General features: G+C 40.1%; 1 pseudogene; it reads left to right on the top strand.

The window, feature by feature from the left end:
• Positions 1 to 13,883: 13,883 nt before the first annotated feature.
• LOC120439018 lies at positions 13,884 to 16,214 on the top strand (annotated as a pseudogene).
• Positions 16,215 to 16,595: the final 381 nt, after the last annotated feature.

Genomic DNA, 16,595 nt, shown 5'->3' with positions numbered 1-16,595 from the left:
AGCCCGGGCATTTTGACTAGAGACCGGCCCACCAGGTATTATAGAAAAAGCCATAAAGCCTTTGAATGAAAACAAACCCTGTTGTGACAGTGATGCACACTGTCTTGTTGGTATATGTATGACTTCTATACATTTTACATCAGATAAAAACTTTGGTTGTAAGATTCAGATAATTATTTAATAAAAACCAGACATTTTAAATGAGAATAAGAAAGAAAAGTATTTCTTTGTTCCCCCTCTCCCTGTTAATGCCCTACCTGGACCCCTAGGAAAACTTTGCTAGACCCGCCCCTGCACAGTTATCAGCTGTCAGCTACTTAGAAAAGGATCCAGGTGTTATTTGTCTCTCAAAAACAGTTCATAACTTCCCTTCAACCCATTCATGTCACCTAAAAGGTAAACCTGTTTCTCCATCACCTCCTAAGCTCTGATGATTCAGTAAGGACATCTCCTGGTTTCATCTTCATGTTGAAGAAACCAGGAGTCGGCGATAAACAAACAAGAGAGACGGGACTTGCGTCAGAAAAGCCGATCAGCTGATCATTGATCAGTTTCATGATTGAAGTAGCAACAGGAGAGGGAGGGGGAGAGAATGAGAGAAGAAGATGCAACTGCATCGTAAAGACACAGAATAACCCCAGCTTTGTGTCTTTTTTCATTCCAGCTGAAGTACGGGACAAACTGTGTTTCTTTTCAGCTCAATACGAAATGGGTAATATTTTCTCTGATTACGGGACGATTCCGTTTTTTACGGGACGGTTGGCAACTCTACTAACTAAACTACACATAAACTTGGTTTATATCTGACCCAGATAGACTGCAGGTCATAACATCTTACCTGACCCTCGGACCGGCGTCCTCCTCCTGCCTCACCCGTCCCTCATCCACCTGCTGGCCTCTGTGGAAGCTCCGCCATAGCCACCACCAAACAACTGAGTTATTTTTACACATCGGCCAGCATCTAGCCAATCCACCACCTTTCATTGTTTATACCGTTACAAAAAAATAAAACAAGAAAAACCCCATCGGCCCATAAAAACGAAAAATCACCATCGGGCATACCGGGCAAATGCCTGGTATGGCCAGTCCAGCTATGGTCGTGCCATCAGCAACCCAGGGTTGCCGACCCCTGGGCTAGACTAAACAACTATTCCAAGTATTTCATTGATAATGACCATGACAAAGATGATATGGATGCTGTGGCAAACAGCCTTAATGAATTCTTTGTAACTGCTATTGTCCCAGGTTCTTTTATTCTTCAGACCAGACCAGACCGTCACGTTATCTATTTTAATTCTACATGTCTGCCACATAGCTGCAAAAACATTTGCACCCTAGCTCCTCATGTCTAGTTTTGACAACCCAAAGGTCATTTCCTGTTGTTCTCTTTTAGCAGCACAAACGTAGGCAATGTTCTCTGCAACTCTGCACAAAGCTTCCTGTTCTGCACAGTTTTAAGTCTTGCTAAACAATCTAATGACCTATGACACAGTTTATAACTCAAAGGTGTCCTTTAATATACTGGCCTGTTATTAAATCCATAAAACAAAATACACAGCAAATAAGTGCTAGAAAATCTATTTTCCTAACATATCCCCCTTTTCATCTTTCTTAATGAGAAATGAACTAATTCCAGAGTTCTCCCATTAATCTGTCCTGCATGTAACAATGATAGCTAGGAAAGTAGCAAGTGAAACCATAATAGACAAAATAAAACTTTTCCATTGCCCAAACATAGATATCATGCATTCCTCCAACAGGTTGTGTATATTTCAATGTTCATGTATTGTCTTGGATAATGTTCTGAGCCTTTCCAGGGCTCTGGTTACAGAACTGTCTGGAGCAGTGTTCTTGGGGATGAAAGTGCAACACATATCTCTAAACATTGCACATACACCCCCTTAGGACCTTAGGACATTGTAATGTACATAATTAATACGATCTATGTGATTAACTCCCCTAGGGACCCCTATGGCGTCCATATATGTTAGAAACCCCACAAATAAGTCAAACAAGTAAGTGGACCTTTAGAACAACACCTGGCGTCTACGCCGGGCTGTGAGCTGCCCTGCCCTGTTTCCTGAGACCCTTACCCCCTTTTCACCCAGTATAATAGTACAAACCCGCTCTTGCCCACGTGCCAATTTATGTCATGTTTTCCCCTGGAGGCATTCCCTTGGGCTGGATACACCACCGTACACCAGTCCGCTGGAATCTTTCCTGCGTCATACTTCTGACTTCCCTTGTTGCTCACTGTAAAATCAAAACAGGTATAGTTAGCTTTTCTTGGGGTAAAAGGTCCTGGACTAGTTTTATTATCAATTGGTGGAAACAGGCTGGACAGAGTTAAGCAGTTTCCTATATAGACAGCACTTCTGGTTATTTTAAGCATACAACCAAATCCCCAAGTGTCATTTGAATAGACAGGGCCAGGCTCGGTCAACAGGTGTGGGCGAGTGGCTACGCACGCCACACAGTCTGACACCTTTTAGTTCTTTTACATTTTGAATTATCCAATCTAACCCCAGGTTGCTATTTCTATACCCAGTATATGTCAGTTCTCTTAGTTGTTGCGCTTTTTTCCCTCTCTGGACAGTCTGTCCCCCTTTAACGGGTGGACCAGATGTGGGATGACCACTGTGTTCGGGCAATTAACATAACATAAAAATCACACAGACTATTAGTAAAGCTAATACTCTCAGACCCCCCATTACTTTCCAGCTTCTACCTTTGTGCTCAGACTAGAACCTCTGTCTAAGGGGCTTTTGACCTTCTTTACATTTAACAACTAATCTTCCGGGACGGGCAATTCTCTGCGCTCTTCTCCTCTTCTTGCTTCAACCTCAGGGGTGGACTACCCTGAGGTCTTTTCCATAGACCGGGGGATTATTCTGCCCCTTTTTGTTGAGGTCTGGGTGTTTCTCTGACTCAACCGAGTCAGGGCGCTGGGCCTTCTTGGTCTGGTCCTCCTGGATTTCCGCCAACCCCACTCGTGGTTATTGCTACACCCCAAACGACATGACCCTTGACCTCAATCACTGACTGGGCCATCTGTTATGCCTGGAATGATTTGTGCTTCTTGCTGGTTCTCTAGGAAAAAATCTGGAGTTCTGGGAACTCATGGTTCATTATAATCTTAAGTTTTACCTGTAGCTGAATTGTTAATCACACAAATCACCATAAAGTCATAGAAAAATTATCATAGAAACCATTGTTTAATGTTTAACCTGAAATTCCGCCCATTTGACACCCTTTCATGTGTCAATTCACCACAACTAGGAAATTAAAAGAAAAAGGTTAGTCATATTATTTCTCAGAAAACATCAGAAATTCTCCTCTCGAGTAGCTTTGCTCCAGGCCTGCAAACCTGTGTTAGGAAATGAAATCAGTCTGTTTTCATTTTAAATCTATTTAACTCCAGGAGCCTGCATCCATGCCGCACCTGCCTGAAAACAAATCCTGTCAATTAATATGAACTTCACATTTGCAAACCCCTTGTTCTGTGGCAAGAGTAACACTGACTCTAACACAGTAACTCACAACCACGTTTTTGTTTTTTGTTTTTCCCACTTTAACATTTGGCATTTCCCAACAATGACCCAAACACAGGCAATAAACACAGTTTTCTTCAAGAAAATAAGTCCAGTCCTTAATCTCAATTTAATTTCTGTCAAAACTTTAGTCCACATCGTCAGTCCAGTCACAGTCCAGTCACACACATTCAGTCACACGCATTCATACCAGTTATTGCAGATAGTCGAGTTTCAAGCACAACATATTCGAGTATCCACTGACAGCAATATGAGCTCATCCATTTGTTTTTAAAAAAAGAAAAAGAGTTCTTCATGATTTTGCACTCGATTGACTCGCTGCAATCCTTTTAGATAGGGACTTACAATCTGATCGCGTCCCCCACAGGTAACTTTCTCCAAGGCCCATTGTAATTTCGAGAAGCTCACCTTATATTTGCTCTCAAGAAAATGTTTTACAGCGCTGTTAATTCCAATCTTTCAGGCCTGCTTAAAAAAATGAGAGAGAGAAAGAGAGAGAGAGAGAGAGAGAGCTGATTATTAAATTACCAAAACACCAAACATCACCACTGAAGGGATGATTCCTGACAGGTTCTTCTAAGTGCACTGTTATATATAAAATATTAGGCCCATTTCAGAATACGTCCAAACATGAACTGTTTTCTCTTGAAAAGGGAAAACAAACCAGAAAAACTTTCGCTCCCAATAAAACAATATGATGTAGGCAACAGAACTTCCGGTACCATGAGATTCAGTGCTCTCATCACTGCTTCTAGCTTTAATTAATTGCTGATGTTTATCTGGTCTGAACTCAGACTTAAGAGTCACTACCTCTGTTCATTTTCCCCACATCATATTTACTGATTGCCCACAAATGCTCCACAATTCTGGAGAGTCTGGGATCAACTGGCATAGTTCCACCTGCTAAATACACAGAGAATTTTGTTAGCAGCTGCACAATTCATACAACACTAATGTTCACCATTAACCGCTTCCTAAACACTTCATGGCCAGGTTTCATCACTAGATTATGAATTTCTTCTCCCGGTCTGCACTGCTGCACCCATTTTAGTCACAGACCCAATCACTTTATTCAATTATATTGTAACATGCTGTCATGTATTTTACAAAGCAAGTTTATTTTCATAAAGTCAGAGGTGTATATCTGACTGCACGCTTCACCCATGCAACAGAAACAGGAATCTCATTTATTCCTAATCTCATCTGTTCCTAATCTAACAACGATCACCTAATTTTCATATCAGTTCATAACCCACTACGTTGACAGGACAACAGAAATGCATATTTGAAATGTTACCACAAAAAAGAATTTCCTTCGTACAGTAAATCACTTGTGTTGCTCAATCAACAAAAGACATCTCAAAATTTACTATTTTAAAACTACATTTATTGTCTGGTCACTGGTTGGTCATACCAGTCTCTTTTCCTTTTCACAAAAGTCAACCTGTTGTCCTGCAACTTGGAGAGTTATTTCTCAGCGATGGATAACCTCAGCATTTGATAGCAAGTGTCTGTTAAATCTAAACTATTTTAGCATTGATGTGAGACAAGGACATGTAGCAGAAACTTAGCCTTCAGGTGGGACACCCAAGTTGCTCAGGTCTTAGGGAAGAGGTCTGATAAAGTACAATCCAATTTTTGTCAGACCATGACAAAAACAGTTATCCAGAGTAGGGCTGCCACGATTAGTCGACTAGTCATGATTACGTCGAATATCAAAATCGTCAACCACTAATTTAATAGTCGGCGCGATGTTTGAAGCTTTGTAAGATCCTGAGAGATGCAGGAATAAGTAGTAGGATTTAAGAGTGTCATAAGGGACTGAAACAGATGATGGCAGCATCTACAAGGATGCCAGCTGCTGTTATACACCAAAGAAGAACAAGAAACAGTCTCCGGTATCGTAGCTGTTTCCAAATTTTTAGGGGCCGCATCCTCCTGAGGCCGCATTTGAAGGCTGATTACGTCACAGGGACACGACGAAGGCTGTCCAAATTTGAAGACTCCTCCAAATGCGCCCTTCATTTCCCCAGATTTGAAGGATGAGTCGGGTGTATCCTTTGTGGCCCAACCTATCCCAGAATTCATTGCGTGCCCCAGCCAATTCCAGTTTCCAACAATGGCGGTAGCTACTTAGTTTTAATATTACTCTTATTACTCTTTCTGGGTCACAAAATAAACTTTTCAGACATTTTCCGGCGAGAATGTAGCTGTGTAAACTTCAAATATCTGCTCAATTTATCAAGACATCACATATTTGCAAAACTGCTCCGACGTTTTCGGAGACGTCTGTTACCCACCAGCTCAATAGATAGCCAGGGGTTCAAGGCTCGCTAGAGCCAGTGAGAATGCCTGACACACAGCACATTGTTTTCAGACCCCCGCAGTCTTTTACTAAGTCAAACATTGTATATAAGTCACTTAGATAACTTAAAAATGTTATTGTTTGGCTTTTTTCCGTGTTTTATTTGTTCCTTACTAAATCGGTTTGGCTGAGATTAAAGTTATAGTTTTTACACAGCTGAATAAATGCCAAACAGAAAACTGATTAAACAGAAGTGTGAGATGCTAGACAATTTACTCCAGTGTTCTGTTATATTTTAGGTAGCAAAGAACCGACGGCTGAGTTTATTTAACTCCACCAAGACAATCTGCAAATCTCATGAAAAGTTAATACACTGTCATCTTGTCTTTATTTTTACTTAGCACATACCTGAAACACTTTAAGCTGTAGGCTAATGATAGTTATATAAGAGCAGATGCATGCTGGTGCAATAACCTGTACGTTTTACGTACGTTTTTTTTTATTGACTAATCGCAAAAATAATCAGTGACTAGTCAACTATCAAAATACTATTTTATCGCAGCCTTAATCCAGAGCACACCACTCAACCCCCACACCATTCTCACCTCCAATACCACTATGTGCCCCCTTTACATTTCTGTCTGCCCCCTGATATATGCCTGTCTAGAACCAGCCCAGGTCCAAAGTATTAAATATGGTACTCTTTGTTAATGACACAAACATCTTCTGCTCTGGTGATGATCTGTAGCATTTATTGGATGAGATGACTACTGAAATAAGTAAAGTGAAGTTCTGGCTTGATAAAAACAAATAATCATTAAATTTGAATAAAACTAAAATTATGTTATTTGGAAATAGTTTTTTAAATACAAATGCTAAGATTCAAATAACTGGTGTTGATATAGAAAGAGTCAGTGAACATAAATTTCTGGGGGTAATAATAGATGAAAACTTAGCACATTAGATATATTCATTCCAAAGTGTCAAAAAGCATTGCAGTCCAAAACAAGGCAAAGCAGGTATTAGAAGGAACATCACTTCATATTCTCTACTGTTCACTGGTTTCACCATACTTAAGCTATCATGAAGAGGTGTGGGGCAATAACTATCAAAGTACATTACATTTACTTTTTACTCTTCCAAAAAAAGCAGTTTGAATCATCCACAGTGCAGGTAATAGGGATCATACAAACTCAATATTCTTGCAGTCTGAAATTTTGAAATTTGCTCATCTAGTGAAATTCCAAACAGCACAAATTCTGTTTCAAGCAAAAACTCAGGAACTACCAGGTAATATTCAGAGTATGATTTTTTTTTAAAGAAGGAAGTTATAATTTAAGGGGTTTTGTAATTTCAAAATTATGAAGGTATGTACTACCAGCAAAAGCTTTTGTGTTTCTGTGCATGGAAACAAGCTGTGGAACAGTTTGAATATGGAGCTGAAGCAATGTCCAAACATCAAGCAGTTCAAAAAGACTTGAAGATATGATCTTCATGAATTTTAAAGAAAGGGAAAATGTTGAAATTCAGTGAATGTCTCTATTTAAGAAATTTCATGATGTGATGTATATATTATAACAGAAATCTGTTTGCTATTTTTTACAACCGATTATATTAGTAAGGAAGCTGACTAAATATTGACTGATAGCTTTTTGCAAATGGGTGGGATTAAATAAGTGTGCATTTCTTCCAAATCCTTTTCGATATGAAACTGACTCTGAACAGCTGAAACAATATTGAAATGCACTAACATTATTTTGTATAGTATTTTTCTTCTTTTCTTTGTTAAATGTACCTTTACATGATTGAAATAAATTAACAAATAAACAAACAAACAAGACGTCGGCTGTTAAAAAGAAGCAGAAGAGGAGAGACATGAAAACAGTTTTCATCTAAAGCTTCTCCATCTTCCAGAGGTCGTCTAACGTCCAAGATTATTAATGCTAAACCAAATCAACAGTCAAATATCTTTTGTCATTAAATGTATTTTAAACTAAATTCAGCTTTCTATTAGCTAAGCAGCATATAGTACTGTATTTATTTACTCACTGCGGAAACATGGACCCTCAAACTGGGTTGGGCTTATAGTGCATATCCCTCCTGTATTCTGGTCTGTGTTGAAAATAATAGTCTCTATTTTTAAAACATTTTAAATGTTTTAAATGATGCTGTTAGGACTAGTGGATGAATCTGTTACATAAGTGATTGACTTCATGTGTTTTAAATATACTTTTACTCTCAGACATATCTACTTTTTAATGTACAGGTACACAATCTGCACTTTTCTAATTATTCTAAATATTCTTAACTATTTAAACATCTTTCAGTATCCTGCTCTGTTTGCACACTATCTGTACGCTAATTTTAACAACTGTACTGTACTCTGCTCTGGTAACTATTGTCCATGATGTAAATATGTAAAAATTGTGTTTTTCGTTTTCTGTTCTGTGTCCTGTTCTTTTTGTATATGTGTGTTTATTTGCTGCTGATACAACTAAATTTCCCCTTGTGGGACAATTAAAGGATTATTCTATTCTAGACTAGAGCACTGAAAACTTGTACTTGAAACACTTGAAACTCAGCAACTTGTGCTCAGACCCACATAACAAAATTGGTATGGCCCAGATCTGGCCAGATAATGTGCTTGCTTGATGCCGAATCTGGTCCAGACCTGTTTTCTATGAGCCTGGGCCACATACACCAAACCGCAATCGGGCCAGATGTGGCATGCCATCACATAAACAGTGCCATCTACGCAAGGCCTGGCCCATATCTGGATGACATTAGTCTTATCATGCCAGAAGTCAGCCAGTAGTGCCGGCTTGACACCAGATCCGGGCCAGACCTGCTTGCTATGTGGGGACAATCAAAAGATATCAAGTAGAACCTGAGAGTGAAGCAGCAAAGTTCCCATCATTATTTTTAAAGTGATTGAACTTTACGCTCAAAATCTTCTTTTTCCATTAAACCTGCTTTACAAAAACAATAATAGATTGCATTTATATATTATAGCGCTTTGTGAGGCCCTCAAAGTGGTTTACAATTCCACTATTCATTCACTCTCACATTCACACACTGATGGAGGCAAGCTACAGTTGTAGCCACAGCTGCCCTGGGGCAGACTGACAGCAGCAAGGCTGCCATATCGCGCCATCGAGGGCCGATGGTGTTATTCTGAGACATCGTTGATTTTTTTGAAAGACAATCCTAAAATATCCATAAGGCCACAGGGGAGATGTAATTTTTGGTAGTTGAGGTTGTTGCCTTGTTGATACTGATTCTCCCTGGTGACCAGAAACAAGAGTCTTCCACCAGTCCTGTAAACCACTTGCAAAGAATTTTGGATACACCTCCACCATCCAGAAAATCAGCAACTGCAAATCATAGCATGCTGGGGGAAAGCAAACAGAAGTCAACTAGTACTGCATTGCCAGAGCACATTTTGAATCTACACCATGGGCATTTCAGATTTCACACAGGTGGTTGGTTGTTACACTCTGGAAATGGAATAAAGGTGGTTGTTATTAACCCTCTGTGTGTGTGTATGGGGTTAAAACGAGGCCACCTTAAAATGAAACAGTATTGTAACTGAAATAAATGTACAGAAAATTTTAGTTTTGAAAGTGAAAAAAATGTTTCTGAAAAAGATGAATTGACACTGTAAATATAGAAATTAAAATAAAAAACTCACAACCAAGTTTCCACACTTACATCTTGTTTTTGCTTATGTTTTCTTCAGTTTCAATTTTCTGGCACTGTTGTTGTACAAATGAGTATTAGGGTCACATTAAGAAAAAAATATTATAGATCACATTGAGAATAAAGTTGCAATTTTGAGATCAAGTCAAAATGTGGAGATTAAAGTTGTTTCAAGACAAACTGCAACAGTTGCTATACTCTCTGAGCTACTGAAACTGTACTTCAGCATTGGTTGTAGTAACAAAATAGGAAATGATTTCTCTTTTAGCACATAAACAAGGTGTGGTGATCAGCTTCAGGGCCTTGAAAAGATGGTGTCGAAAGCTGCATCTCATCAAATGGAAAAACACACAAACTTGTGAAAAATTAAATCGGCGGTTATCGAGGGTTACAGCCTGAGGAGGTGTTACAACACCGTCTACTAGGGGACAGGAGGGGAGTAACATACACGACAGCTCACACAAGAAACTGAGTAAAGTAAAAGGTTTTATTGCAAACTCCAAACAAAAGACCAACAGGGCTGTTCAACAGACCACTGGGCAACCAATTAACGCATGTAATGCATTAACACAGATGAAAGTAAAAGCTAAGGATTAACTAAGGCAAGCTAGCATCACAAAACTCTAATTGAGGGAAGTTTAACCACGCACCGAGGTAGTGATGGCTCGCTTGAAGCTGACGCTCTGGTGCATGTGTCAAAAAAATCAACACACTGCTTCAGAAGCACTGTGTCGAAGCTTGATTCGTTTGGCCAGAGTCACGTGATCAGTGACGTCCGAAGCTTCATTTAGAACCTAACTGCTTCGGTATCTGATTCACTGGTTTATAAGGAAGTGAATCATTCGCGGGATTTGTGGAGTGTTTTGATGGTGACAGATAGCGAACCACTGATCATTCTACTGAGAGATTTGGTTCTGTTGTGTGGGAGTATTTTGAGTTGATTCTGGTCGGTGGGTTTTCCAGCTTTGTGTTCTGGGTGTTTGCTTTTGTTTTGTGCATGTTTATTTTATCTGAAAACGGGAAAAACTTAAAATGTCAAAAATCTGCTTTTCATAATATAAATATCATTAAATAACTCTAGCAAACTTCCATTTGACTCTTTACATTTAATGTTATAAAAATATATATTTTATTTTTTAATTAATCTTAAAATGTTAGTCTGCCATATGTACAGCAATTTAATTTATTTATTGTCTTTAGCTGATAGTTTGTGGAGCCCAGGTAGACTGTATAACTGCATCTCTACCACTTTCCCTGCACTCCAGCCTCTTCTGTGCCATGTGAAGGGATTTTCCTTAAGGCAGGAGAAATTATCTCCACGGAAAGGAACAGGTTCGGCCATCGCACAGTGGAACAAATTGTCTTCTTAAATAAAAATTTAAAAGGGTTACCTTAAATGCATCATGTTTTTAATTTGCAAGTTCATGAGCATTTCCCCTTTCCATTTCACAATCAATTCTACCCCCAGCTCAAAAATATGTATAGGAAAATTTGCCTAATATAATATTATTTATAAATATACCCGTCTAGTGATTAATTGCATAAGTGCATGGAGGCAGGACCTCACAGCAGAACCATACTCCATAATGTGTTGTACATTATTATATGTATATTATATGTAGCGTGGTATTTTTCAATTATTGTATTTACCAACATGAAGAAGTCCCAAGCAAAGAAAGACCACACAATGGTGCATGTTTAAACAAGGAAGGTTTACTGGTCAAAATTATTTATTAAACAAATAAACCACATTTTTTAACCCCAAAAAATACACGTTCAAAGCAACACAACGGTGGCCCAATATCAGACAGAACTCCACTCTGTAGAGTGGGCAATCATAATGAAGCAGTTGGTTTTATTTTGTTGATTCAAGCTGCTCTTCATATTTTTGGCCACAAGATGTCACCAGAGAGGACTGTGTTGAAAAGCTTCGAGTAATGAACCGTTTTTCAATACAAGCTTCAGTGCTTCAGAAAGCTTCATTTGGCCATCGCTACACCGAGGTTAACAAACAAAGTTCAAAGAGGGAGGCCGGAAGGGCAAACTGCACATTCAGTCCAAAGCAGCTGCCACTGAGTGAAGGATCTCCAGCATTTTGTAGCCACAGGTGAGTACAATCAACCACTCGTTGCTTCCTGGAGCATCACAGGATCACAGCATCACAATTGTCTGCGAGGGTTGACACACTCCAATTTACATACAGGAGGGCTGGCGCCAGTCTTCAGCTAGCCAATCATAAGCAAGTCCCAGCACGCTCGGATTTGCTTGTAGAAAAAAAAAAAAGAAGGCAATCTCACTCCCTCCGAGGCTCAGGGCCGTAACAGCAGGGAAGTAACAAAGTATACATACTTCATTACTGTACTTAAGTAGAATTTCCAGGTATCTTTATTTTACTTAAGTATTTATTTTTCTCACAACTTTTTACTTTCTACTTCTTAGATTTTAAAACAGACTCGTTACTTTAGGTTTAACACCTTTGAGAGGAGTTATTATTTTGTCAAATCAAACTGCTTTGAGGTTAAACAGTAACGCATGAAATTAAGTCCTGCTGGTGTAATAATCACCAGGAATATCACATAAAAAGAGATAAAAGTGACAAAACTATGTGTCACTTTCTGCTGTAACAAAACAAATTTCCCACGTGTAGGACTAATAAAGTTTATCTTATCTTATCTTATTTAGTGAGGTTGTTTACTTCTTGCCATTTATGACCTCACCTGTGTTTGTGTATGGTTAGACCATTAGAGGGGTTGAGCCATATACAGGGTGAGGAGAGATGAGCCTTTGTGATCAGCAGGAAGTCACACAAAAACACCCACATCCACACACACACTCACTCAGTGCTTTAGTTTTATGACGCACCACCGGGGGGTTACAATGGGTGTTTGTGAAACTGAGTGTCACTGAATAAAAGGCTGCAGGCCTGATGGTTCAAAGACTTATCACCCGTGAACAAAGCAAGACAAACAGCTCAACCAGCAGGCCTGCTAAGCGCAAACCCAACAAGTACCTTTATTAGAAATAACATTTAGACTGAAATGAAGTTTGTATTCCCATCTCCTAATATTATTTTAGTATTACATTAATAGAGCACAAACTTCAGTGAGCTTTGCATAAAAGTAGGTGGTATAATTGTTCTTCAAGGAGCTATTTTTGCATTCTTTGACTTTGAGCCTGAACTTTTTCACTTTTACTTGAGTAAATAAGTTGAATCAGTACTTCCATTTTCACTGGAGTATTTTTGTAACACTAGTATCTGTACTTTTACTTAAGTATTGATGTCTGTACTTTTGTCACCTCTGATTACAGCCTTGTGCAATAATGAGGTTGTCTATTGTAACACAAGACGACTAATCAGGTTGTTTTACTAACTCATCTAAATTAGGCATTTTTTCAAAGTTGATAGCAAATGTGGTGGTTCAACAACTGGAATCTCCACATTTTGACTCTCTTCTCAAAATAAATTCTGGACTTTCAATTTTACTGTCAAAATGATCAACAATATTTTTTTTCTCAATGTGGCCATAATACCCCACTGTAGCTGTTGTGATTTGACTCTGTATGAATAAAATTGAATTTAAAGTGCAATTATAACACCACCTACCCCTTTCTTAGTGTATCCTATTAGGGGCAGCTGTCTCCATTGTTTTTCCACCCTGCTCTCTCTTAATTTTGTAAGTTTGGTTCCTAGTTTATTTCTCCTGTGTAGTTAAACTAGTAGTTAAACTCCCTGATTACCTCTTACATATCATTATAGACCTGCCTGTCTGCATCCCTGTGTATCTTGGAGCTTGCTATGTAGCAATCTGGACATTGTTTTTCCAACATGGTTTTGGCCTTGTGTTTTTGGACGTTTGGCAGCCAAGTTTGCTTTGTGTTTTCCACTCTGCTTCGCTGGATCGTTGCATTTGATTTGTTATCAGCTACAGTAAACGTCATGACAACCTGGAATCATGCCATCGACTCTAAACAGAGATCCTCAGAAGAATTTACCACAGGAAAAATTACTTGATTTTAAATATGCTCTACTGAATAAAGAAGAGGTGGACACATACTGTTTTCTCAAATCACTCATTGGACTCCTCCCTCTTTTACCTTAAACACAGCAGATCCAGTTTGTCCACATGTTCTAGGAAGACTTTCACTTGTATTTAACACTTTCACCTCCCTCTTCTTCCTGCTCATAAACACAGCACCTCCTCCCTGTCCACGTGTTTCCTCGTTCCCTCCCCCTCAGATCTGCACTTTGAAGATGGGTGTAACCAATATGTGGTGACGTGTAAGAGCTGACAGGCTCCATTCACTGCAGAAACGCATGTTGTTGAGATCAGAGCTCAGACTAGTTTCAGTTATAAGAAAGAGAAACTCACACAGTCACTGACACTGAGAGGAGAAATGGCACAGAAAGGAGTTCAGCTGGACCGAGAAACCTTCTCTTGTCCGATCTGTTTGGATCTACTGAAGGATCCGGTGACTACAACCTGTGGACACAGCTACTGCAGGAACTGTATTAAAGCACACTTTGATGAAGAGGACAGGAAGGGAATCCACAGCTGCCCTCAGTGCAGGAAAACTTTTATACCGAGGCCTGTCCTGGAGAAAAACACCATGTTAGCAGCTTTAGTGGAGCAGCTGAAGAAGACTGGACTCCAAGCTGCTCCAGCTGATCACTGCTATGCTGGACCTGAAGATGTGGTCTGTGATGTCTGCACTGGGAGGAAGCTGAAAGCCATCAAGTCCTGTTTATTCTGTCTGGCCTCTTACTGTGAGAAACACCTCCAACCTCACTATGATGCAGCTCCATTAAAGAAACACAAGCTGGTGGCCCCCTCCAAGAAGCTCCAGGAGAACATCTGCTCTCGTCATGATGAGGTGATGAAGATTTTCTGTCGTACTGATCAGCAGAATATCTGTTATCTCTGCACAGTGGATGAACATAAAGGCCATGAAACAGTCCCAGCTGCAGCAGAAAGGACTGAGAAGCAGAAGGAGCTCGAGGTGAGACGACTAAACATCCAGCAGAGAATCCAGGAGCGAGAGAAAGATGTGAAGCTGCTTCAACAGGAGGTGGAGGCCATCAATGGCTCTGCTGATAAAGCAGTGGAGGACAGTGAGAAGATGTTCACTGAGCTGATCCGTCTCATCCAGAAAAGAAGCTCTGATGTGAAGCAGCAGGTCAGATCCCAGCAGGAAACTGAAGTGAGTCGAGTCAAAGAGCTTCAGGAGAAGCTGGAGCAGGAGATCGCTGAGCTGAAGAGGAAAGACGGCGCGAGCTGGAGCAGCTCTCACACACAGAGGATCACAACCAGTTTCTACACAACTACCCCTCACTGTCAGCACTCAGTGAGTCTACACACTCATCCAGCATCAATATTCGTCCTCTGAGGTACTTTGAGGATGTGACAGCAGCTGTGTCAGAGACCAGAGATAAACTACAGGACATTCTGAGAGAGGAATGGACAAACATCTCACTGACAGTCACTGAAGTGGATGTTTTACTGTCACCACCAGAGCCAAAGACCAGAGCTGGATTCTTAAAATATTCACATGAAATCACACTGGATCCAAACACAGCACACAGACATCTGTTATTATCTGAGGGGAACAGAAAAGTAACATTTATGAAACAACAACAGTCTTACTCTGATCATCCAGACAGATTCACTGGATGGTGTCAGGCCCTGAGTAGAGAGAGTCTGACTGGACGTTGTTACTGGGAGGTGGAGTGGAGAGGGGGAGCAGTCTGTGTAGCAGTTGCATATAAAAATATCAGTAGAGCATTGTATTCAGATGAATGTGTTTTTGGAGGAAATGTTGAATCTTGGGCATTACGTTGTGATAAAAACAGTTATGATTTTTCCTTCAACAAAGTCCAAACTGACCTCTCAGGTCCTCGGTCCTCCAGAGTAGGAGTGTACCTGGATCACAGAGCAGGTATTCTGTCTTTCTACAGCGTCTCTGAAACCATGACTCTCCTCCACAGAGTCCAGACCACATTCACTCAGCCGCTCTATGCTGGACTTCGGCTTTCAAATTACGGAGCCACTGCAGAGTTGATTAAACTGAAATAGTCAGAAGTCATTAAGAAACAGTTGTTTAAAATGTGTTTTAGTTTCCACTTCATTTGGTCTTCATCATCATAGCAGAGAGCTCTGTTCTTTTTCATCTCTGCACAGAGATCACCTGTCGCATTTTATTGGTGCAACTTTGACATCATACATTCATTATTTGTTTTTTTAGTTAATAACTGACTTTGAGTGATGTGTCTTCCTCATTCTGAGGAACCATGTGGCCATTACTGCTCTTGTTTAATAAATTTAAACTTCTGTGTGCTCAAGATTTTACGGGAATACTTTATTTGATGTGTTTTGATGTGGTTTCTCTGCCACTGCATGGGCCTTTCCTTTATGCCAGAGACTGATGAAATTGTTCTCACTTTGTAAACAGACATTTGTTTTTATTCGAATGGATTTAAACTTTAATCATCATAAAAATACTCAATGAGAACATCACTCATTGTTTGATGATTTTTAAAAAATATATGAATACACTTCACTACTCCTCCAGGAATCGCTACCTTATTGTGGTGGAGTGGTTTGTGTCTCCCAGGGATCCCAGGGGCTATGTTATCAGGGTGCTTTTGGCCCCTGGTAGGGTCTCCTATGGGAAAGTGCTCCTTGTTGAGGAACCAGACAAAGATTGATTCGAAAGGGATCAAGGGAACAGTTCACCCTGCCCGGAATGGGGTTACCGGAGCCCCTCCCTGGAGCTAGACCTGGGGAAGGTGCCCAAGGGGGAGCATCTGGTGGCTGGGCCACCAGATGCTCGGTAGTCTTGGTAGCTGATCCCCACCAAGACTATCAATTAGGAAATGAAACGTCACCTCTCTTGCTATATATAGTTAGGGTCACCTCAAAGGACAGCTTGGGCTGTGGAACCAGCCTCCTGGAGAGGGGCTTGACTCTGTCTTAGTCTGGAGTTGCCCTTGGTGAGAGACGACAGGCTGGGGTGGGTATCCTAGTAATCCTTTTGCTTGCTGC

Source organism: Oreochromis aureus, linkage group 3 (assembly GCF_013358895.1).
Source record: "Oreochromis aureus strain Israel breed Guangdong linkage group 3, ZZ_aureus, whole genome shotgun sequence".
NCBI lineage: Eukaryota > Metazoa > Chordata > Actinopteri > Cichliformes > Cichlidae > Oreochromis > Oreochromis aureus.
This window is presented reverse-complemented; position numbering and strand designations above follow the sequence as displayed.